The sequence below is a fragment of the Pristiophorus japonicus genome, chromosome 26 (genome assembly GCF_044704955.1).
Source record: "Pristiophorus japonicus isolate sPriJap1 chromosome 26, sPriJap1.hap1, whole genome shotgun sequence".
NCBI lineage: Eukaryota > Metazoa > Chordata > Chondrichthyes > Pristiophoridae > Pristiophorus > Pristiophorus japonicus.
Window position 1 is genome coordinate 18,574,365 of NC_092002.1, and position 24,390 is coordinate 18,598,754.

General features: G+C 45.5%; 1 long non-coding RNA gene across 1 annotated transcript in view; it reads right to left on the bottom strand.

Moving 5' to 3' along the window:
* Nucleotides 1–1,618: 1,618 nt before the first annotated feature.
* Nucleotides 1,619–24,390, bottom strand: part of LOC139239228 (uncharacterized) — a 94,247-nt gene continuing 71,475 nt past the window's right edge. Inside the window, exon 3 of the long non-coding RNA XR_011588618.1 lies at nucleotides 1,619–1,774. This is a non-coding gene — a long non-coding RNA (uncharacterized lncRNA). The remainder of the gene's footprint in view (nucleotides 1,775–24,390) is intronic.

A 24,390-nucleotide genomic window follows, 5' to 3' on the forward strand; every position in this document is an offset into this window, starting at 1 on the left:
TTGACAGGACACAAGGACACCCGTGTAAAATTTCATCCTACAGAAAAAGATTTCACTTCTTAAATGTGAAACTTGTCGTGATTCCAAGCACATCATAATGTACATTTACAGCTGCTACCTGGGGAGTTGCCTCTGCCTCTGTTCTTGCCTACAAATCTCTTTATTCTCCAGGACAAGGGGAGTTCCTAAAGGATTGTACATGTTATCCACAGGTTTCTGGTGCCTGACTCAGGCATAGTATGTTGAATAATAGTGGAGAAAACTTGAAATTCAAACAAGAAGCAGGGATAAAGTTAAAGATCCATTCCAAATAAATTATGATAGAACAATAATTTCTTCCAGCGAGAGCTGGACCTGTTTCTGGCTGGGGCGATCTTCAGGGAGCCTTCCCCTTCTGCCCCTTTAAGATCCATCATCAGATATTCTGGAGCTGTAGCGACGTCCGAATAAATCACTACTAGAGTCTCTTTCTTCCGCTGGTGGGCTCCCTCTCGATGTTGGAAGTCCTGCGGGAGCCCACCGTGCATCCTAATCAGCCCCGAACCAGAAAAATGGGTCAGGGCTGGGGGCAGACATGCATGAGCGGGTGGAAGTACCACCCAGCTGAAACTCTGCCCTGAAGAGGGTGATAGAAGGTAAAGAAGGCACGTGTCATGGGTGTCTGTCACTGGGAGCGATGCATGGTATTCATTACAAATTATGAAACAAAGTACTGGCATCAACTAACAGCCCAATTCTAGGGTCACCCAGATCAGTTCAAACAAAAATAGGTAAGTAGGCAGCAATTCAAGAAGGCATCTGTCAAATAGCACATAAACTTGTCAGACTTTACTGAGAGAAAACTTTCTCTCTATTTTGCAAGGGACATTTCTCACCTTCAAATCCCTTCAGATCTTGTTCCATCTCATCTGAGAAATCCTTTCTATCCCCAGATCACATCTTGCACCTTCTGTTATTCTGAATCTGGATCACTTTTAGTTCGCCACTGCCTCTGTTCACCCATTGAGGCTGGCCTTTTAATGATGACGCCCATGCCCTCTGGAATTCTCTTCAAAAACCACTTTGCATTGATCCTCTTTCTTTGCTAAAGTAACACCCTAAAAGTTTGTCTCTGAACTTAACTTTAGTGTCTACAGCTCTCCATTGTAAAGCTCTGAGACATTCTTTTACATAAGCAGCTTTACATAAATGTAAGCTTTTGTAGAGATCGGAGAGATAAATAATTAAACAACTTTGCCTAGTATGGCAATCCACAAATAACTTCTGTGTATAACTAGGGCAATAAACTAAAGGCTGAGCCAGATTACATGTGGCATAATTTTTTTAAAGGCGCTCTATCTCTAGTTGCATAATGGCAAGCATTAATTATACATGAAACTTGAACAAATAAGGAAGAACTATGATAAGCAAACATCTGTTCCTGCACCTCTTTTTAATAAAGATAGCATGAGATCCAACTACAGTGAAAAGCAGAAGCAAAGAAAATATATGTTCTGTAAGTGTAGAAAACATTGAATTCTTGGCATTGATGTAAATGTTTCTAATTGCTACTGGATTAATAAAATAAATGAAATTAACTTAGAAATAATGCTAAAATAAACATCATACTTGCCTCTTGTAATTGCTTCTGTCTGTCAAAGAAGACAGTTAATGTACTCTCACTCTTATAGTAGAAATCGTTCCCTTTTAAGCGCTCCAATTCCAGAAAAACAGTCCAACCCCTCGAAGGACGCATGCGAGTTATATATGCCAAACCATCTTTCCCATACCACAGCTAAAAGAAATAATTTATTCAAGGTAGATTGAGTAGTTAGTGTATGTGGAGCCAGAAAATATTATTGAACATTACTTTTAATTTTTTTCACCCTCTTTGTCACACATCATGGCCTATCAATACAGCCGTGCGTGCAGCACCCATTTTTCAGACACAAACTAGTTTACTAAATCCCTAATTTGGCAGGCAGCAAGCATGTACATATTACCACTATGTAGATCAAGAAAAAAAAACAGGCATTCAAGGCCCACTCCTGAAACAGGCAAATTCAAATAAGAGGCCTAAAGTCTATTGAGGCTCTTGCAAATTTGGTTTGCCCTGAAACAGCCAGGCCTTGGGACTGATGACTGCCAAATAGGTAAGTTTTTGAAATTTACTTATCTAAATGTGGAGCCAGGAGGAACAAGAGCATTCCTCCAGATCCTATATTTAAAGTGCCTCTCCTTCCCGCACACGGCCTCCCATTACTCTTCGTGCCACTCTCCACACCCCACCCTCGGCATCCCATTTCCTGCTTTAACAGCACTGATGTCGGAAATTCTGTTGACCACCAAAGATAGGGTGAATCTGAATCTAGAAGCCTGACTGTTAACCCAAATGTTGATTTACTGCCACAACAAGTCCAGCTAGAGCAGGATAAGATTACAAAATAACAGAACTTTCAAACGGAAAAGGCCATGCAAACAGTCGGGCTAGAAATTTGTTATAGCCAAGAAATGGGCAGTGCTTAAACTAAAAAAGGTTAAGCTTTGCCACCTGAATACTGCCGAGAATGCACGCAAAATGCATGCTGACTCATTAAAATGATTGTAATCATGATTCTAGTCTAAAAACTCAAGCTCACTGGTGTTACATTGAAAAGTTAGATTAATATCGGGGGGGAGTCTAATTGCAAGTAATGATTGCCACAGGCTTTTTTCACTACTTATTGATGCTGCAGCACCTTGTCAGGCTTGACGGGTCTGAAGCTGCCCCAACAGCAAACCAAACACTGTTCAGAAGACATCCGTAGCAACCATGGCAGAAAGTGATGGCTTCAGCAAATGCCACATACCTCCATGTACCACAAGCTTCACACACAGCTCAATGCACCACACCCTCAACAATCACCCACCAACAAGCGCTATCTATCAACACTCTCACCCACATCTCACACCTTGCACACAATAACAGCTATTCAACTATGGCAGGTACATCACCCAAATGCATTGCAACACACTCACTGACATACTTCCCTTGTTCATACAGGCTAAGGTCGCTCACAATTGCCAGGAGCAGGAGTGGACAGGCGGGGGCCAGGTAACATTAAAGAGCTGAGCCCAGCTGCAGAGTTGAGTGTTGGAGATTAATGGGCACCAGGTCGTCGGCACCATAGCCAGGGGAAACATTGACCCGCTTTGGACAACAGTATGTTCATTGTTAATGCTCTTCTCACATTCCACTTCCCCCTCAGCCCACAATCTTTTCTCACTTTTCAAGCTATTCATGCTGTACGCATGCATTTCTGGCTTTCTCACACCCCTCCCCTCACCCGACTCTTGTGCTTCCCTCCTTTCAGATAATCAGCAAACATCCGAGCATCCTGTCGCCCAAGGGCAGCGCAGAGAGCAAGGGGGAAAAAGAGGAGGCAGAAGACACTGCGTCACTACACCAGCTCAGATACTAGCACTACGCATTCTTTAGAGACTAGTGTAGCAGCGGGATCTGTACAGGGCAAGGCACTGGGGACGAGTGGGTTGCAGCAAGGCCGGGCAAAAGGGTAACTCGGGGGCCAGTTCTCCGGAGGGCGAGTTTGCCCGTGGGTTCTGTGCACAGGACTCAGATAAGGATCTCAATGGGGAGGCCTTCCAAAGAAGGGTGATGGGAATGCACATGGAAATGATAGGTGGAGTGGCAAGGCTGCCAGAGAGCCTCTCGGTAATGTCAAGGAGTGTGGAGGAATCCGCCTCCAACATTGCACAGGGCTCCACGCAGATCATGGAGCCGAAGATTTCTAGTCTGAAATAATGATACATTCCCAAAAAGACTGTGGCGACCCAGATGTGATGGCATGCATGATGGGCGATGTTGCAACTTCCATTGCAATACAGGCGGAAGCGACCCAGGCAGTCTTTGCTTAGTGGCATCCAAGGTCTGACTGCTCTCATGCAGTCTCAGTGTGATGCTTCCCAATCTCAGAATGCTCTCATGCAGTCTTGGCTTGAAGACTCCCAAAATCATACTGTTCTCATGCAATTTCAGCTTGAAGCCACCCAAGCTATCATTGCTACCATCGTGGTTGGCTTTACCAACATCGATCGGAGCTCTCACAGTGTAGCAGCTGCCCAGCAATCAGTGCTCCAACAGATTGCAAGGAATGCTGAGGCCCCGCCCCAGGGGAGTGGCAGTGGGTCAGTGGAGCAGGAAACTACTGTCCTCTCTCAGGATGTCAGCATTCCTACTCCCACCACTGCCACTCCGCCTTTACCTTTGCAGCTGCCCATCAGCCAGCCGGTTCAGACAGCTGCTGCATGTGCCGAGGTGCTGCAGTCTATAGCCAGGCCTTCTTGTCCACAACTAGTTGAGGTCGTCCTGCAAGGCCATCTGAAGGCTCCCGCATGGAAACACAACAGCATTCCACCAGCCGTACTGCAGTCACCGGGGGAGCACGCCATAGGCGCACTAGATCAGGAAAGGACACATAAAATACAGACACTAAGGAATTGCACAAGGGTAATAGTATTCATGTAAATGTATGTGATATGATTATAGATAAATGTATTAACTTTTTTTTATTTGTTCCAGGATGTGGGCATCGCTGGCAAGGCCAGTATTTATTACCCATCCCTAATTCCCCTTGAGAAGATGATAGTGAGCCGCCTTCTTGAACTACTGCAGTCCATGTGTGAAGGTGCTCCCACAATGCTGTTAGGGAGGGAGTTCCAATATTTTGGCCGATGAAGAAACGGTGATATATTTCCAAATCAGGATGGTGTGTGACTTTGAGGCGAACTTGCAGGTGATGTTGCTCCCATCTGCCTGTTACCCTTGTCCTTCTAGGTGCTAGAGGTCTTGGGTTTGGGAGGTTCTGCCGAAGAAGCCATAGTGAGTTGCTGTAGTGCATCTTATCGATGGTACATATTGCAGCCACTGTGTGCTGATGATGGAGGGAGTGAATGTTGAAGGTGCTGGATAGGATGCCAATCAAGGGGCTGCTTTGTCCTAGATGGTGTTGAGCATCCTGAAATTTGTTGGAGCTGCACTGATCCAGGCAAGTGGAGAGTATTCCATAACACTTCTGACTTATGCCTTGTAGATGGTGGAAAGGCTCTGGGGAGTCAGGAGGTGAGACATTGCCGCAGAACACCCAGCCTCTGACCCGCTCTTGTCAGTATTTATGTGGCTGGTCCAGTTAAGTTTCTCATCAATGGTGACCTCCCATGATGTTGATGGGGGATTTGGTGATGGTAATGCCATTGAATATCAATGGGCGGTGGTTAGACTCTCGTTTATTAGAGATGGTCATTGCCTGGCACTTGTGTGGCGCGATGTTGCTTGTCACTTATCAGCCCAAGCTTAAATGTTGTCCAGGTCTTGCTGCATGCGGGCATAAATTGCTTCAGTTTCAGAGGAGTTGCGAATGGAACAGAACACTGCACTCATCAGCGAACATCCCCACTTCTGACCTTATCATGGAGGAAAGGTCATTGTTGAAGCAGCTGAAGATGGTTGGGCCTAGGACACTGCAGCGATGTCCTGGGGCTGGTGTGTGACTCCAGCCAGTGGAGTTTGCTCCCTGACTTCAATTTTACTAGGGCTCCTTGAAGCGACACTCGGTCAAATGCTGCCTTGATGTCAAGGGCAGTCACTCTCACCTCACCTCTGGAATTGAGCTTTATTGTCCATGTTTGGATCAAGACTGTAATGAGGTCTGGAGCTGAGTAGTCCTGACGGAACCGAAACTGAGCATCGGTGAGCTTTTATTGATGAGTAACTGCCGCTTGGTAGAACTTTGGAGGAGCAGTTTGGAGCATGAAACTGGAGCTGTGAGCCAATCAAAAAAAGTTACCCACCGCAGCAGAATCAACAATGGTCTCGCGGGGGCGACAAAACCAAAGTGGGTGACAAAATTAGACGTCATCAAAATGCAGGTAAATGATTGGTGGCACTCTCTTGGAGTGTGGTGGAGCCTAGTGGAGGGGTCAGCACCCAGGAGCAGGAGAAGCACAGGATGGAAGCGGCGGAGCGGAGGTCGGAATCTGCGTGGAACAGAGGTCGGAAACGGCGAGGGGCGGAGGTTTGAATTTGGCGGAGGGGAGGCTGGAAGTGGTGAAGAGCAGAGGTCAGAAGTGACAAGGAGTGGAGGTCAGAGGTGGCGTGGAGCAGAGGTTGGGACCGATGAGGAGCGGAGGACAGGACCGGTAGGGTCCGGAGGTCGGGACCGGCGAGGTCCAGAGGTCCGGAGGTCAGGACCGGCGAGGTCCAGAGATCGGGACTGGCAAGGTCCAGAGATCAGAAGCAGAGAGGACAGACGTGGCATGGAGAGATCAGAGCCCAGAGGTGAAGCAGCGTGGACAAGACAAAGGGAAGGCGCAGCACAGGCCAATAGCGAGGCTGTGAGGTCATGAGGCTCACATTACGTACTATAAATTCCACGTAGCGAGAAGTACTGTGGGAAGGAGAAAGGAAGGAGAACACTCGGAGTATGTTTGAGTTTGTGTGTATATATTGGCACATGCGGCGGAGCCTGGTCTCCATTCATCTTGGATCCCCTTGCCACTGGACTAAGACATTGCTCTGTCAAGCCCATGTTAGTGGCTGATGTACAATGGCCACCCCACATTAAAAGAATTCACACACATTCATCTTCCACCGTTTAAAATGAGTTCATCAGTCACCTGAGTACTAATTTTCAGTGTGGAAGCAAGTCATCCTCGACCCTGAGGGACTGCCTATGATGATGATGATACAATGTTGATGATGATGATTGAGAGTAGACTGATTTTGAGGTAATTGGCCGATTGGATCTTTCCTGTTTGTGGACAGGACATACCTGGTAAATTTTAGAACATATGAAATAGGAGCAGGATTAGACCATTTGGCCCCTCAAGCCTGCTCCGCCATTCAATATCATGGCTGATCTGATCCTGGCCTCAACTCCACTTCCCCGCCTGCTCCCCATAATCCTTGGCTCCCTTATAGTTCAAAAATCTATCTCCACCTTAAATATATTCAATGACCCAGACTCCAAAGCTCTCTGGGGTAGAGGATTCCAAGGATTCACAGCCCTCTAAGAGAAGAAATTTCTCCTAATTTCCGTTTTAAATGGGCGACCCCTTATTCTGAAACTATGCCCCCTAGTTCTAGATTTCCCCACGAGGGGAAACATCCTCTCTTCATCTACACGGTCAAACCACCTCAGAATCTTATATGTTTCAATAAGATCACCTCTCAATCTTCTAAACTCCAAACAGTATAGACCCAACCTGCTCAACCTTTCTTCATATGACAACCCCTTCATCTCAGGAATCAACCTTGTGAACCTTCTCTCAACTGCCTCCAATGCAAGTATATCCTTCGTTAAATAAGGAGACCAAAACTGTATGCAGTACTCCAGATGTGGTCTTGCCAATGCCCTGTAAAGTTACAGCAGGACTTCCCTAATATTATACTCCATCCCCCTTGCAATAAAGCCCAACATTCCATTTGTCTTCCCAATTACTTGCTGTACCTACATGCTAACTTGTTGTGTTCCATGTACAAGGACCCCTAGATCCCTCTGTACAGCAGAATTTTGTAATCTCTCCCTATTTAAATAATAATTTGCTTTTTTATTTTTCCTACCAAAGTGGATAACCTCACATTTTCCCACATTATACTACATCTGCCAAACATTTGCCCACTCACAGCCTATCTATATCTTTTTGTAGATTCTTTGCGTCCTCCTGACAACTTGCTTTCCCACCTATCTTTGTATCATCAGCAAATTTGGTTATATTACACTCGGTCCCTTCACCCAAGTTAATAATATAAATTGTAAATAGTTGAGGCACTGATCCCTATGGCACCCCAGTAGTTACCGTTTGTCAGCCTGAAAATGACCCATTTATCTCTACTCTCTGTTTTCCATTAGTTAACCAATCCTCTATCCACGCTAATATAATACCCCCAACCCCATGAGCGCTTATCTTGTGCAGTAACCTTTTATGTGACACCTTATCGAATGGTTTCTGGAAATCCAAATCCATGACATCTACTAGTTCCCCTTTATCCACCCTGCTCATTACATTCTCAAAGAACTCCAGCAAATTTGTCAAACAAGATTTCCCTTTCATAAAACCATGCTGACTCTGCTTAATTGCATTATGATTTTCTATTTGTCCTGCTACTTCTTCTTTAATGATGGACTCCAGCATTTTCCCAGTGACAGAGGTTAGGCTAACTGGTCTATAGTTTCCTGCTTTCTGTCTCCCTCCTTTCTTAAGTAGGGGCGTTACATTTGCGGTTTTCTAGTCCGCTGGGACCTCTCCAGAATCCAAGGAATTTTGGTAGATTAAGAACATAAAATAGGAGCAGGAGTAGGCCATTTGACCCTTTGAGCCTGCTCCGCCATTCAATAAGATCATGGCTGATCTGATCATGGATTCAGCTCCACTTCCGTGTCTGCTTCCCGTAACCCTTTATTCCCTTATCGCTCAAAAATCTGTCTATTGCCGCCTTGAATATAATCAATGACCCAGCCTCCACAGCTCTCTGGGTCAGAGAACTCTACAGGTTTATAACCCTCTGAGAGAAGAAATTCCTCCTCATCTCAGTTTTAAATGGGCGCCCCCTTATTCTAAGACTATGCCCCGAGTTTTAATTTCCCCAAGTGGAAATATCTTCTCTCCATCCACCTTGTCGAGTCCCCTCATTATCTTATATGTTTCGAAAAGATCACCTCTCATTCTTCTCAACTCCAGTGAGTATAGGCCCAACCTACTCAACCTATCTTTATAAGTCAACCCCCTCATCTCCAGAATCAACCCAATGAACCTTCTCTGAACAGCCTCCAATGCAAGTATATCCTTCCTTAAATATGGAGACCAAAACTCCAGGTATGGCCTCACCAATACAGTTGAAGCAGGACTTCTCTGCTTTTATAATCTATCCTCATTGCAATAAAGGGCAACATTCCATTTGCTTTCCTGATTACTTGATGAACCTGCATACTAACTTCTTGTGTTTCACGACAAGGACCCCTAAGTCCCTCTGTACTGCAGCACTTTGCAATTTTTCTCCATTTAAATTATAATTTGCTTTTCTATTTTTTCAGCCAAAGTGGATAACCTCACATTTTCCCACATTGTACTCCATCTACCAAATCTTTGCCCACTCACCCACGTAGATTTTTTGAATTCTCCTCACAATTTGCTTTCCCACCCATCTTTGTATCAGCAAACTTGACTACATTACACTCAGTCCCTTTATCCAAGTTATTAATATAGAAACATAGAAACATAGAAAATAGGTGCAGGAGTAGGCCATTCGGCCCTTCTAGCCTGCACCGCCATTCAATGAGTTCATGGCTGAACATTCAACTTCAGTACCCCATTCCTGCTTTCTCGCCATACCCCTTATAGAAAAACCCTTATAGGTTGTAAATAGTTGAGGCACCAGCACTGATCCCTGCGGCACCCCACTAGTTACTGTTTGCCAACCAGAAAATGACCCGTTTATCCTGACTCTATTTTCTATTAATTAGCAAATCCTCTATCCATACTAATATATTACCCCCAACCCTGTGAACTTTTATCTTGTGCAGTAACATTTTATGTAGCACCTTATAGAATGCCTTCTGGAAATCCAAATACACCACATCCACTGGTTCCCCTTTATCCACCCTGCTCGTTACATCCTCAAAGAATTCAGTAGATTTGTCAAACATGACTTCCCTTTCCTAAAACTGTGCTGACTCTGCTTGATCGAATTATGCTTTTCCAAATGTCCTGCTACTGCTTCCTTAATAATGAACTCCAGCATTTTCCCACCGACAGATGTTTGGCTAACCGGTCTATAGTTTCCTGCTTTCTGTCTGCCTACATTTTTAAATAGGGGCGTTACATGTGCAGTTTTCCAATCCGCTGGGACCTCCTCAGAATCCAGGGAATTTTGGTAAATTACAAACAATGCATCCACTATCTCTGCAGCCACTTCTTTTAGGACCCGAGGATGCAAGCTATCAGGCCTTTAGTTCCATTATTTTACCGAGTACTACTTCTTTAGTGATAGTGATTGTAGTAAGTTCCTTCCTCCCTACAGCCCCTTGATTATCCACTATCGTAGTCTCTGCCATTTCCCTGTTCCCCATTATTAATTACCCAGTCTCATCCTCTAGGGGACCAACATTTACTTTAGCCAAGCTTTTCCTTTTTATGTACCTGCAGAAACTCTTACTATCTGATTTTATATTTTGTGCTGGGTTACTTTCATAATCTTTCTTCCCTCTATTATTTTTTTATTCATTCTTTGCTAGCTTTTAAAAGTTTCCCAATCCTCTGGCCTCCCACTAGTCTTGGCCACATTTTATGTCCTTGATTTCAATTTGATACTATCCCTTATTTCATTAGTTAGCCACGGATGGTTATCCCTTCTCTTACAGTCTTGCTTTCTCACTGTAATATATCTTTGCTTATAGTTATGAAATATGTCCTTAAATGTTTGCCATTGTTTTTGAACAGTCTTACCCTTTACTATATTTTCCCAGTCCACTTCAACCAACTCTGCCTTCATACCTTTGTAATTACATTTATTTAAGTTCAGGACACTGGGTTGAGACCTGCTTTCTTACCCTCAAACTGAATTTGAAATTGTACCATGCTATGATCACACTTCCCAAGAGGATCCTCCACTACGAGATCATTAATTAATCCAGACTTGTTACACATTACCAGATCTAAAATGGTCTGCTCCCTGGTTGGTTCCACAATGTATTGTTCCAAGAAACCATCCTGCATACATTCGATGAACTCTTCCTCAAGGCTACCTTTGCTAATTTGATTTGTCCAATCAATATGAAGATTAAAATCGCCCATGATTATTGCCGTACCTTTCTTACAAGCCTCCATTATTTTTTGATTTATGCTCTGTCCTCCAGTGTGGCTACCGTTTGGGGCCCTGTAGATTACTCCCATCAGTGACTTATTTCCCTTATTATTTCTTATCTCCACCCAAACTGATTCTACATCTTGATCTTCTGAGCCAATATAATTTCTCACTACTGCACTGATCTCATCCCTTATTAACATAACTACCCCACCTCCTTTTCCTTCCTGCCTATCTTTATGAAATGGCAAATATCCCTGATTATTCAATTCCCATCCTTGGTTATCTTGCAACCACATCTCTGTAGTGGCAATCAGATCATACCCATTTATTTCTATTTATGCCGTCAACTCATCTATCTTGTTACGAATGCTGCATGCATTCAGATAAAGAGCTTTTAATTTTGTCTTATGTGTATATGCTCTGTCCCTTCCTGTCACACTCTGGTTATCATAACCCCTATCACTACCCTGCACATTTACCTTCTCCTTTCTCTTTGACTTTTTACATTTCCACTCACCGGATACCTCCCCTCCAATATTTAGTTTAAAGCCCTATCCACCTTGTCGGGTAGATGCCAGTGTTGTAGTTGTACTGGAACAGCTTGCCTACAGGCTAGTTCTGGAGCACAGGTCTTCAGCATGACAGCGGGATGTAGTTGGGGCCCATAGCCTTTGCTGTATCCAGTGCGCTCAGCCGATTCCTGATATCATGTGGAGTGAATCGAAATGGCTGAAAACTGGCTTCTGTGATGGTGGTGACCTCAGGAGGAGGCCGATATGGATCATTCACTCGGCACTTCTGGCTGAAGATGATTGCAAACGCTTCTGCTTTGTCTTTTGCACTTGCATGCTGAGCTCCGCCATCATTGAGGATGAGGATATTTATAGAGCCTCCTCCTCCCGTTATTTGTTTAATTGTTCACCACCATTCACGACTGGATGTGGCAGTACTGTAGAGCTTTGATCTGATCCATTTATTGTGGGATTGCTTAGCTCTGTTTATAGTATGCTGCTTCTGCTGCTTAGCAAGTATATAATCCTGCATTGCAGCTTCCCCTAGGTACACCGGGGCTGCTCCTGGCATGCTCTTCTGCATTCCTCATTGAACCCCTGGCTTGATGGTAATGGTAGAGTGAGGGATATGAAGTTAGATTGTGGTGGAATACAATTCTGCTGCTGCTGCTGATGGCCCACAGCTTCTCATGGATACCCAATTTTGAGGTGCTAGATCTGTTCTGAATCATAGAAACATAGAAAATAGGTGCAGGAGTAGGCCATTCGGCCCTTTGAGCCCGCACCGCCATTCAATGAGTGCATGGCTGAACATGCAACTTCAGTATCCCATTCCTGCTTTCTCGCCATACCCCTTGATCCCCCGAGTAGTAAGGACTACATCTAACTCCTTTTTGAATATATTTAGTGAATTGGCCTCAACAACTTTCTGTGGTAGAGAATTCCATAGGTTCACCACTCTCTGGGTGAAGAACTTTCTCCTTATCTCGGTCCTAAATGGCTTACCTCTTATCCTTAGACTGTGACCCCTGGTTCTGGACTTCCCCAACATTGGGAACATTCTTCCTGCATCTAACCTGTCTAAACCCGTCAGAATTTTAAACGTTTCTATGAGATCCCCTCTCATTCTTCTGAACTACAATGAATACAAGCCCAGTTGATCCAGTCTTTCTTGTTATGTCAGTCCCGCCATCATTTAGAATCCATCCCATTTAGCACAGTGATAGTGCCATAAAACAAGGTTGTGTACTCGCTTCAGTTCTGTTCAACCTATTCTTTACCTGCGTCTTGAACTATGCCATAAAAGACTTGGAGTTTGGGGTCTACCTGAACTATCGATTAGATGGTTCGCTGTTCGACCTCCGCCGCCTTGCTGCAAAGACCAAAGTACGGAAACGACTCATCCCAGAGGCACTCTTTGCTGACGACTGTGCCCTCATGGCACACAAGGAGAGTGACCTACAATTCATACTCAGCAAATTTGCTGAGGCAACAGAACTGTTTGGCCTAACCATCAGCCTTAGTAAAACTGAGGTTCTCTATCAGCCTGCCCCTGGCACCACAGCGCCTGCTCCCACCTGCTCGGCAGTATACAACTAAAGACAGTGGACAGCTTTAAGTACCTTGGCAGCACCATATCAAGTGATGGGTCCTTGGACAAGGAGATTGATGCAAGGATCTGTAAAGCCAGCCAGACACTTGGTCGCTTGCGCACCAAGGTGTTGAGTCACCACCACATCCGACTGTCAACTAAACTGTTGGTGTATAGAGCAGTCGTTCTCTCATCTCTCCTTTATGGATGTGAGACCTGGACACCCTTCAGGCGACATACCAAAAAGTTGGAAACTTTCCACATGCACAGTCTCAGATCTATACTCCACATACGCTGGCAAGATCGGATGTCAAACCTTGAGGTTCTGGAGAAAGCACAATCAACTAGCATTGAGGTGATGATCATGCGAGCCCATTTCCGGTGGGCTGGACATGTCATCCGCATGGATGAGTCAAGGATCCCTCGTCAGCTTCTTCATGGCGAGCTCTGTGAAGGCCAAAGACACCAGGGGCGCCCCCGCAAGCGCTATAAAGATTGCATTAAGGCTAACCTCCAGTACTGTGGAATCCAACCAAAGGACCTTGAGAATACAGCAGCTAATAAAATCCAGTGGCGAACCCTCACGAGGACTGCTTGTCAGACCTTCGAAGAAAGCCGATGTCAACGCCTGTGGGACACTAGAGATAGACGACATCAGGTGGCAGTACTGTCAGCATCAGGCACACTAAACTTCCCTTGTCCGGTGTGCAAGAGACTATGTGCATCCAGAATTGGCCTATACAGCCACTTGAAGACACATGCCATTGATGATAGCACAACAACGTCTTTGTTGGATACGACAGACTACCAAGATAGTGCCATACAACACAATGGAGGGTGTCTTCAGTGTAAACACAGGACTTCGTCTCCACAATGATTGTGCGGTGATCACTGCTACCAATGCTGTCATGAATAGATGCATTTGTGACAGGTAGATTGGTGAGGACAGGGTCAAGTAGGTTTTCCCCTCGTGTTGGTTCTCTCACCACCTGCTGTAGGCCCAGTCTGGCAGCTGTCTTTCAGGACTCAGTCAGTAGTGGTGCTATCGAGCCAATCTTGATGATGGATATTGAAGTCCCCCACCCAGAGTGCACTCTGTGCCCTTGCTACCCTCAGAGCTTTTTCCATGTGGTTTCAATATGGAGCGGATTCATCAGCTGAGGAAGGGCGGTAGGTGGTTCAGCAGGTTTCCTTGCCCTTGCTTGAGCTCAAGCCATGAGACTTCATGGGTTCCGGAGTCAATGTTGAGGACTCATCTGCACCCCCTTTAAGATTGTACCATTTAGTTTATATTGCCTCTCCTCATTCTCGTTCTTCCTCTCAAAATGTATCATTTCACATTTTTATGCTTTAAATTTCATCTGCCATGTGCCAACCCATTTCACCAGCCTGTCTATGTCCTCTTGAAGTCGATCACTAACCACTATACTTCCAAGTTTTGTGTCATCACTACATCCCCATCATCCATCTAATAAAAATCTCTATCATTCAATATTTAACCTTAAAATTCATGTGATTTCCTTCGCCCTCACACACTTTGCACTGTTGCAAGCCTCGTACCCACAACTCACAGCACACACACACTGACAAATATTCAACCATGACAGCAATATCACCCAAGCATATAGCATGACACTCAATGACACACATTCGTCTTTCTTGCAGAAGGTGCCACATAACAGAAGGCAGCAGGAAAGAACTGGAATAGGACAAGTGCCCCTGTATGTTTTCATCTGCATGGAAGAGACAGTGCTGGCCACCATGGAAATGGAATGGACATTGAGGCCATGGCCACAGGGGAGCTGAAGTGACAAATGATGGGGATATCTGGATATCAAATCCTCCTTCCCTCATCCTACTTCATCTTCATCCTGCAATATCTGCTGAGTCAGAAGCAGCAGATGGTGTAAGCACACTCTTCTTAGTTTCACCTCTACCCTCCCTTTTTCATTTCAGAATCCCGAGAACTGGAGCCTTCCCAGTCAGTGGAGGAAGAGGAAGAGACAGCATCACTTGATCTTACACTAGCAGCCCCCAGCACAGACACTGACACAACACATAATTCAGAGGCAAGGATAGAAGAGGGATCTACACATGGTGAGACACCGGCACAAGTGCGCAGGAGACAGAATGGGGAAAAGGATAGTGCAGGTGCTAGCTCGCTGGAGGGCATGATGTTGCTTATATCTCCAGCAGCAGCTGAAAGGAGCCAGATGTATAAAAGTTAAGAGGCACAGTTACCTTGACCACCACAAGCAATGCTGTCCTTACCCTACTTTGAGGTTGCAGTTGTGGCTGCAGCAGCTGGTAGATTTCAATCACAAACTCTTTTGTGATGCTAAGACATCTTAAGCATTGGTCCTCACTGAAGTTGATAAAAGAGAATTGCTCCTTAAAGTCGCTCTGTGAATCAAGCTTCCGACTGATACCCCTTCTCATTCCTCTTTTAGCATCTTATCCTGCTCTGCATGGCATCTTTTCATTCTCCCACTCATGCTCAATTCTCAAAGCATGGCCTACCAGGACACCCATGCCTGGAAGCAACTTGTTTCAGCACATACTTTTGAAATGAACAGACAAGTACTTCACACTAGCCAGACCTCTCCCAGTACATTATTCAAACTTTTGGCAAGCATAGGTAAGTTCCAAAACCACGTACAATAGCACCTGCAGCCAAATTAAATAATCCAGCAACTAACCTGTAATTATTTCATAATCCCTTTAAATAGCGATTTTGGGACAGTCCTTCATGCTGCTTAACGTCGTGTTCAGCTGTACGAAGTTAAGACTAGAGCGTGGAGTTCAAAAATGGCAGCACTGAGTTCAAATGATACTGATTGGCATTATAATGAGGAAAATTGCCCAGCTAAGTCTACAAAAAGCAGGACAAATCCAATCCGGCCAATTACCGCCCCATCAGTCTACTCTCAATAATCAGCAAAGCGATGGAAGGTGTTGTCAACAGTGCTATCAGGCGGCACTTATTCATCAATAACCTGCTCACCAATCCTCCGTTTGGGTTCCACCAGGATCACTCAGCTCCAGATCTCATTACAGTCTTGGGCCAAGCATAAACAAAGAGGTGAATTCCAGAGGTGAAATAAGAGTTATTGCCTTCACATCAAGGCAGCATTTTGTTATATATGTAAACCTATAAATATCTTGTTTAACCACCAGAGGTATCTCATCCCCTGGAGTCCCAAGGGATCCCACAATCCTTTGGGAGCACCTGTACATAAGGAGGCCTCACAGGCTGGAGAGGCACTCTGGAGACCTGTAATAAAGGACTACGGTCACACCTTACTTTGAGCTCACAGTATCTAGTCAGATTCTTTATTCAAGACACAACAACTGGCGACAAGATACAGATAACGAACCCCACCACAAAGATTCAGAGAACCGTGGGCATCCTGGAGAAATTTTCATAGGGAGATGATTGGCAAACCTTTGTGGAGCAACTCGACCAATACTTTGTGGCCATCGAGCTGGAAGGAGAAGCGAACGCAACCAAACGAAGGGCGATCCTCCTCACTTTTTGTGGGGCACCAACATATGGCCTCATGAAAAATCTGCTCGCTCCAGCGAAACCCAGAGAGAAGTCGTATATTGATTTGTGCACACTGGTCCGGGAGCATCGAAACCAGGAAGGAAAGCGTTCTGATGGCAAGGTACCGGTTCTACACGTACAAGAGGTCTGAAGGCCAGAAAATAGCGAGCTACGTCGCCGAGCTAAGACACCTTGCAGGACATTGCGAATTTGAAGGACACTTGGAGCACATGCTCAGGGACTTCTTTGTACTTGGCATTGGCCATGAAGTAATAATTCGCAAACTTTTTACTGTAGAGACCCCAACCTTGAGTAAAACTATAGCGACAGCACAGACGTTCATCGCCACCAGTGACAACACCAAACAAATCTCTCAGCACATGCAAGTACCGTGAACAAAGTAATGTTTTTGAATCATAATGTATGGGGCAGGACTCACATGCCTGTAGCTGCACGTCCGCAAATGTCTCAGAGTCCACCATCAAGGGTGGTGAATGCAAGGCCATTAACACCTTGTTGGCACTGCGGGGGTGATTATCGTTTCCATACATGCCACTTCTAAGGATACGTTTGCAAGGGCTGTGGAACAATGGGACACGTCCAGCGAGCTGCAAACCCTGCTAATCCTGCAAACCACAATGTTGCAGAGGAAGACAAATCCATGGTGGATCACGGCGAACCAGAGCCTCAGACTGAGGAGGCAGTGGTATATGGGTTGCACACATTTACCACAAAGTGTCCCCGATAATGCTGAAGGTTTAATTAAAAGGACTCCCGGTGTCAATGGAGCTGGACATGGGTGCGAACCAGTCCATAATGAAGAAAAAGCCTTTCGATAAGGCAGTCCTGACTCCCATTCATACTAAACATAGAAACATAGAAAATAGGTGCAGGAGTAGGCCATTCGGCCCTTCGAGTCTGCACCGCCATTCAATAAGATCATGCCTGATCATTCCCTCAGTAACCCTTTCCTGCTTTCTCTCCATACCCCTTGATCCCCTTAGCTGTAAGGGCCATATCTAACTCCCTCTTGAATATATCCAATGAACTGGCATGAACAACTCTCTGCGGCAGGGAATTCCATAGGTTAACAACTCTCTGAGTGAAGAAGTTTCTCCTCATCTCAGTCCTAAATGGCCTACCCCTTATCCTAAGACTATGTCTCCTGGTTCTGGACTTCCCCAACATCGGGAACATTCTTCCCACATCTAACCTGTCCAGTCCCGTCAGAATCTTAAATGTTTCTATGAGATCCCCTCTCATCCTTCTAAACTCCAGTGAATAAAGGCCCAGTTAATCCAGTCTCTCCTCATATGACAGTCCATATGCACTCCCTCAATAGCAAGAACATCCTTCCTCAGAATAGGAGACCAAACTGTACACAATATTCCAGGTGAGGCCTCAATAAGGCCCTGTACAACTGCTCCTATACTCAAATCTCCTAGCTATGAAGGCCAACATACCATTTGCCTTCTTCACCGCCTGCCTTACCTGCATGCCCACTTTCAGTGACTGATGAACCATGACACCCAGGTCTCGTTGCACCTCCCCTTTTCCTAATCTGCCACCATCCAGACAATATTCTGCCTTCGTGTTTTTGTCCCCAAAATGGATAACCTCACATTTATCCACATTATACTGCATCTGCCATGCATTGGCCCACTCACCTAACCTGTCCAAGTCACCCTACAGCCTCTTAGCGCCCTCCTCACAGCTCACACCGCCACCCAGTTTAGTGTCATCCGCAAACTTGGAGATATTACACTCAATTCCTTCATCTAATCGTTAACACCGCCACCCAGTTTAGTGTCATCCGCAAACTTGGAGATATTACACTCAATTCCTTCATCTAATCGTTAACACCGCCACCCAGTTTAGTGTCATCCGCAAACTTGGAGATATTACACTCAATTCCTTCATCTAAATCATTAATGTATATTGTAAAGAGCTGGGGTCCCAGCACTGAGCCCTGCGGCACTCCACTAGCCACTGCCTGCCATTCTGAAAAGGACCCGTTTATCCCGACTCTCTGCTTCCTGTCTGCCAACCAGTTCTCTATCCACGTCAGTACATTACCCCAAATACCATGCGCTTTGAGTTTTCACACCAATCACTTGTGCGGGACCTTGTCAAAAGCCTTTTGAAAGTCCAAATACACCACATCCACTGGTTCTCCCTTGTCCACTCAATAGTTACATCCTCAAAAAATTCCAGAAGATTCGTCAAGCATGATTTCCCTTTCGTAAATCCATGCTGACTTGGTCCGATCCTGTCACTGCTATCCAAATGCGCTGCTATTCATCCTTAATGATTGATTCCAACATTTTCCCCAATACTGATGTTAGGCTAACTGGTCAAAATTACCCGCTTTCTCTCTCCCTCCCTTTTTAAAAAGTGGTGTTACATTAGCTACCCTCTAGTCAATAGGAACTGATCCAGAGTCGATAGACTGTTGGAAAATGATCACCAATGCATCCACTATTTCTTGGGCCACTTCCTTAAGCACTCTGGGATGCAGACTATCAGGCCCCGGGGATTTATCAGCCTTCAATCCCATCAATTTCCCTAACACAATTTCCCACCTAATAAAGATATCCTTTAGTTCCTCCTTCTCACTAGACCTACTCTCCCCTAGTACAATCGGAAGGTTATTTGTGTCTTCCTTCGTGAAGACAGAACCAAAGTATTTATTCAATTGGTCTGCCATTTCTTTATTCCCCATTATAAATTCATCCGAATCCGACTGCAAGGGACCTACGTTTGTCATTACTAATCTTTTTCTCTTCACATATTTATAGAAGCTTTTGCAGTCAGCTTTTATGTTCCCTGCAAGCTTTCTCTCGTACTCTATTTTCCCCCTCTTAATTAAACCCTTAGTCTTCCATGTTGAATTCTAAATTTCTCCCAGTCCTCAGGTTTGTTGCTTATTCTAGCCAAATTATATGCCTCTTCCTTGGTTTTAACACTATCCTTAATTTCCCTTGTTAGCCATGGTTGAGCCACCTTCCCCATTTTATTTTTACTCCAGACAGGGATGTACAATTGCTGAAGTTCATCCATGTGAACTTTAAATGTTTGCCATTGCTTATCCACCATCAACCCTTTAAGTATCCTTTGCCAGTCTATTCTAGCCAATTCTTGTCTCATACCGTCGAAGTTACCTTTCCTTAAGTTCAGGACTCTAGTTTCTGAATTAATTGTGTCACTCTCCATCTTAATAAAGAATTCTACCATATTATGGGCACTCTTCCCCAAGGGGCCTCGCACAAAAGATTGCTAATTAGTCCCTTCTCATTACACATCACCCAGTCTAGGATGGCCAGCCCTCTAGTTGGTTCCTCGACATACTGGTCTAGAAAACCATCCCAAATACACTCCAGGAAATTCTCCTCCACCGCATTGCTAGCAGTTTGGTTAGCCCAATCAATATGTAGATTAAAGTCGCCCATGATAACTGCTGTACCTTTATCGCACACATCCCTTATTTCTTGTTTGATACGGTCCCCAACCTCATAACTACTGTTTGGTGGTCTGTACACAACTCCCACTAGCATTTTCTGCCCTTTGGAATTCCGCAGCTCCACCCATACCGATTCCACATCATCCAGGCTAATGTCCCTCCTTACTATTGCATTAATTTCCTCTTTAACCAGCAACGCCACCCCGCCTCCTTTTCCTTTCTGTCTATCCTTCCTAAATGCTGAATACCCTTGGATGTTGAGTTCCCAGCCCTGGAGCCATGTCTCCGTAATGTCAATTACATCATACCCATTAATTGCTATCTGCGCAGTTAATTCGTCCACCTTATTCCGAATCCTACTCGCATTGAGGCACAGAGCCTTCAGGCTTGTCTTTTTAACACACTTTGCCCCTTTAGAATTTTGCTGTAATGTGGCCCTTTTTGATTTTTGCCTTGGGTTTCTCTGCCCTCCACTTTTACTATTCTCCTTTCTATATTTTGCTATTCTCCTTTCTATCTTTTGCTTCTGACTCCATTTTATTTCGTACACAAAGAAATTGATTCTCGTAATCAGCAGTGCTACCGTAAAAGTCTCCTACGATGGAGCGGTGCATAATTTACCACTCTGGGTGGTACCGGGCAATGGCCCAACGCTGTTCGGTAGGAGCTGGCTGGGAAATATACAAGGAACTGGGACGACGTCCGAGTGCTCTCGTCTGTCGACGACACTTCATGTGCCCAGATCCAAAACAAGTTCCCCTCGCTGTTCAAACTGGGCTTCGCGAAGTTCCAAAGAGCAAAAGTGCAGATCCATTTGATTCCAGGGGCGCGGTCCATCCATCACAAGGCGAGAGCGGTACCGTACATGATGAGAGGGTGGAGATCAAGCTAGACCTGCTGCTTCGAGAGGGCCAGTCCGATCGAATTCAACGAGTGGGCCAGTCCGCTTGTTCCAGTCCTCAAGGTAGATGGCACTGTCAGAATTTGTGGTGATTACAAAGTAACGATCAATCGTTTCTCCCTGCAGGATCAATACCCGCTACCAAAGGCAGACAACCTATTTGCGACACTGGCGGGAGGAAAAATGTTCATGAAGCTGGACGTGACCTTGGCCTACATGATGCAGGAGATGGAGGAATCATCGAAGGGCCTCACCTGCATCAACACACACAAAAGTCTCTTCATTTACAACAGAATTCCGTTTGGGATTCGATCAGCCGCGGCGATATTCCAGAGGAACATGGAAAGCTTGCTGAAGTTGGTCCCGTGCACTATGGTCTTCCAGGACGACATCTTGGTTACAGTCGGGACACCGGCGAGCACCTACAGAACCTGGAGGAGGTTTTTAGTCGGCTTAATCGTGTGGGGCTCAGGTTAAAACGCTTGAAGTGAGTTTTCCTGGCACTTGAAGTGGAGTTCCTGGGGAGAAGAATCGCAGCGGACGGCATCAGGCCCACCGATTCGAAGACGGAGGCAATCAAGAATGCACCGAGACCACAGAACGTGTCGGAGCTGCGGTCGTTTCTCGGACTCCTGAACTACTTTGGTAACTTCTTACCGGGTCTCAGCATACTGTTCGAACCACTGCACTCTTTACTGTGTAAAGGTGATGAATGGGTATGGGGTAAATGCCAAGAAAATGCCTTTGAGAAAGCTAGGAAACTGTTATACTCAAACAAATTGCTTGTGTTGTATGATCCATGTAAGCGTTTGGTACTAGCATGTGATGCGTCGTCATACGGATTCGGGTGTGTATTGTAACAAGCTAATGAATCTGGAAAATTGCAACCGATTGCTTATGCATCCAAAAGTCTGTCTAAGGCTGAGAGGGCCTACAGCATGATCGAAAAAGAAGCGTTAGTGTATGTTTATGGGGTAAAGAAAATGCATCAATATCTGTTTGGGCTCAAATTTGAATTGGAAAGCGACCATAAGCCACTTACATCCCTCTTTTCTAAAAGTAAGGGGATAAATACGAATGCATCGGCCCGCATCCAGAGATGGGTGCTCACATTGTCCGCAGACAACTACGCCAGCCGCCACAGAAAACTGTGCCGATGCTCTCAGTAGGCTGCCATTGTCCACCACAGGGGTGGAGATGGCACAGCCCGCAGACTTAGTTATGGCAATGGAAGCATTCAAGAGTGAGCAATTATCTGTTACCACCCGACAGATTAGAACCTGGATGAGCCAGGACCCTTTACTGTCCTTTGTGAAAAATTGTGCTCCACGGGAGTTGATCTAGTGTCCTGTTAGAGATGCAGGAAGAAATAAAGCCATACCAGCAGTGCAGAGATGAAATGTCCATAAAGACAGACTGCCTCCTATAGGGTAATCGGGTAGTGGTGGCAAAAAAGGGCAGGGACACTTTCATTAGTGATCTCCACAGTATCCACCCAGGCATGTAATGATGAAAGCGATAGCCAGATCCCACGAATGGTGGCCCGGTATCGATGCAGACTTAGAGTCCTTCGTGCACAAATGTAACATAGAACATAGAAAATAGGTGCAGGAGTAGACCATTCGGCCCTTCAAGCCTGCACCACCATTCAATAGATCATGGCTGATCATTCCCTCAGTACCCCTTTCCTGCTTTCTCTCCATACCCCTTGATCCCCTTAGCCATAAGGGCCATACCTAACTCCCTCTTGAATATATCCAATGAACTGGCATCAACAACTCTCTGTGGCAGGGAATTCCATAGGTTAACAACTCTCTGAGTGAAGAAGTTTTTCCTCATCTCAGTCCTAAATGGCCTACCCCTTATCCTAAGACTATGCCCCCTGGTTCTGGTCTTTCCCCAACATCGGGAACATTCTTCCCGCATCTAACCTGTCCAGTCCCATCAGAATCTGATATGTTTCTATGAGATCACCTCTCATTCTTCTCAACTCCAGTGAATAAAAGCCCAGTTGATCCAGTCTCTCCTCATATGACAGTCTAGCCATCCCCGGAATCAGTCTGGTGAACCTTCGCTGCAGTCGCTCAATGGCAAGAACATCCTTCCTCAGATTAGGAGACCAAAACTGAACACAATATTCCAGGTGAGGCCTCACTAAGGCCCAGTACAACTGCAGTAAGACCTCCCTGCTCCTATACTCAAAACCCCTAGCTATGAAGGCCAACATACCATTTGCCTTCTTTACCGCCTGCTGTACCTGCATGCCCACTTTCAGTGACTGATGAACCATGACACCCAGGTCTCGTTGCACCTCCCCTTTTCCTAATCTGCCACCATTCAGATAATATTCTGCCTTCGTGTTTTTGCCCCCAAAAGGGATAACCTCACATTTATCCACATTATACTGCATCTGCCATGCATTGGCGCACTCACCTAACCTGTCCAAGTCACCCTGCAGCCTCACAGCTCACACCGCCACCCAGTTTAGTGTCATCTGCAAACTTGGAGATATTACACTCAATTCCTTCATCTAAATCGTTAATATATATTGTAAAGAGCTGACGTCCCAGCACTGAGCCCTGCGGCACTCCACTAGTCACTGCCTGCCATTCGGAAAAGGACCCGCTTATCCCGACTTTCTGCTTCCTATCTGCCAACCAGTTCTCTATCCACATCAGTACATTACCCCCAATACCATGCGCTTTGATTTTGCACACCAATCTCTTGTGTGGGACCTTGTCAAAAGCCTTTTGAAAGTCCAAATACACCACATCCACTGGTTCTCCCTTGTCCACTCTGCTAGTTACATCCTCAAAAAATTCCAGAAGATTCGTCAAGCATGATTTCCCTTTCATAAATCCATTCATAAATCCATGCTGACTTGGTCCGATCCCGTCACTGCTTTCCAAAATGCGCTGCTATTTCATCCTTAATGATTGATTCCAACATTTTCCCCACTACTGATGTCAGGCTAACCAGTCTATAATTACCAGTTTTGTCTCTCCCTCCTTTTTTAACACATGTTCACAGTTAAGCAATGCACCCAGGGAGGCGCCACTGAGTTTATGGTCCTGGCCCTCCAAACTGTGATCCAGGGTCCATGTCGACTATGCAGGCCCATTCTTGGGAAAAATGTTCTTCGTGGTTGTAGATGCATACTCCAAACGAATTGAATGTGAGATAATGTCGGCAAGCACGTCCGCTGCCTCCATTGAAAGCCAGCGGGCCATGTTTGCCACACACGGCCTGCCTGACGTCCTTGTGAGTGACAATGGGCCGTGCTTTACCAGTGCCGAGTTCAAGGAATTCATGACCCACAATGGGATCAAACATGTCACATCTACCCCGTTTAAACCAGCGTCCAATGGTCAGGCAAAGTGAGCAGTACAAACAATCAAACAGAGCTTGAAGAGGGTAACTGAAGAGGCTCACTGCATACTCGCCTATCCTGAGTCCTGCTTAGTTACCACATAAGACCCTACTCGCTCACTGGGGTTCCCCCCGCTGAACTGCTCATGAAAAGGTCACTAAAGACAAGG